General features: G+C 37.8%; 1 pseudogene; it reads right to left on the bottom strand.

Annotated features, from left to right (window-relative positions):
* Window positions 1-936: 936 nt before the first annotated feature.
* LOC101674510 lies at window positions 937-1,424 on the bottom strand (annotated as a pseudogene).
* Window positions 1,425-1,637: the final 213 nt, after the last annotated feature.

Below are 1,637 nucleotides of genomic sequence, written 5' to 3'. Positions count from 1 at the left end.
TAGAAAGCTAGTAGGCTAGAATACTTATCCTCCCTCGCCATCCATCAGCAGTATCACCATCTGCTAATACTAAACCAAAAGGAACCCCATTCTCAAAGTTCATGACATCTCCACTTTAGGTCACTCTTGAATGCAGTCTACATATTTATATTTACCACGAAGAATAGTATCCTGTTTAGGGAGTAGTACTTGTCTTAAAACTGAGTATTTTAAGCCTACTGGGTTAATCTGGGGGGGGGCAATTAAGTAATATTGCTACTTTTAGAACATTATCACACACAAAGTGAATCCAATTAAGTTCTATGTACTTATTAACTACATTGCGTGTCCATTGTAGCACCTTTTTACAACACATAATCACCAGAATAGAAATTGCTTGGAAAACTAACAGAGCATAGTCCAATCATTAGAAGTTGCCCACTGTGACTGTTTAGAAACCAGGTGCATGGTAGAGTACTGCTGCAAAAAAAAATGGAAGCCTGTAGATTTGACAGGAAGCCAGATCATGGGTTTTAAAACAATTTTAGGAAACTGGCAATACTGCTGAAGCAAAAATAATCAACACAGCAGGAAATGGATCAAAAAAGCATTCAATAATCAGGTAAACATCTGATATCCATTCCTTTCCCTTTGAGAATAAATATAGTTAAGGTCACTTTTAGCCTTGGAACAGATATACGTTCGCCTGTGATGATCTTGCTAATGACTACATGATATCTGATGTCCTCTGCTAGGATTTTAGATTTAAAAAAGCCATAGTTATAAGAGGCATCTGCTGTAAATACCCAGAAATTCCTTTTATGGCAACCACTATAGAATTCACTTGTCTTAAACAGTTTATAAGGGAAGATGGCTCATGTTTCCATTGCAATAATAGTATATGTTGGAGATCAAGTGGCTTTCAAGCAGCATGGTGGGTTTAAAAATGTCTGGAGTTTAGATGATTCTGTTGTGTTTATGGGTTGGCAAGACTGTAATCATATGGTCACACTGCGCTAAGTACACCTTCTGGTTCACGCATTGTCCAAGTGGAGTGCCATTTCTTCTGATGTGAAAGTGTTCAATATGACAACATGGAGTCCATTTATCCTTCAACCAGCATTCCATCCATTGCTTATATGTATAAGGGAGCTTGGGGTACTCAGATGTATGCTTATACTGGCCATTGTACCACTAAGACCATGCAGAGCTCTGTTTTCCCAGAAGGGTTGAGAACTAGTCTCTACAGATGAGCTGATTTCCATTGAAGTGGCTCAGTTAGGGGACACTATAGTATTTCTTGGGAAAGGTCTAGAGTTTTGTGGTGGAAGAACTTTTCCACACAGGAAGTTGATAAAATCTTCTCTAAGAATAGCTCTTCTGCATTCTTTAACCCAAACCAACCCATACTTAATGCCTTGCTGATAGCCAATTTGAATTCCAATATGAGGTCAAGAGAAATAGAGTCTTCTGACATTTGTTTTATATGTTTTATCCAGGAATTTTAGAATAATGGGATGGAGTAGATTTAGTCCATCTCATCTAGAAATGGAAGTTTTCAGGACAAACTTTTAAGTAGGCTCGCCTGTTATTATTTGGGTGGAAGGTGGATAGGGATGCTGACTGCTTATTTCTAACAATATTAATTTTATCTTGCA

This window comes from Mustela putorius, unplaced genomic scaffold, assembly GCF_011764305.1.
Source record: "Mustela putorius furo isolate JIRA1106 unplaced genomic scaffold, ASM1176430v1.1 tig00003862_pilon_pilon_pilon, whole genome shotgun sequence".
In the NCBI taxonomy this organism is placed as follows: domain Eukaryota; kingdom Metazoa; phylum Chordata; class Mammalia; order Carnivora; family Mustelidae; genus Mustela; species Mustela putorius.
The sequence above is the reverse complement of the archived record's forward strand: the minus strand, read 5'-3'. Positions and strand labels throughout refer to the sequence as shown.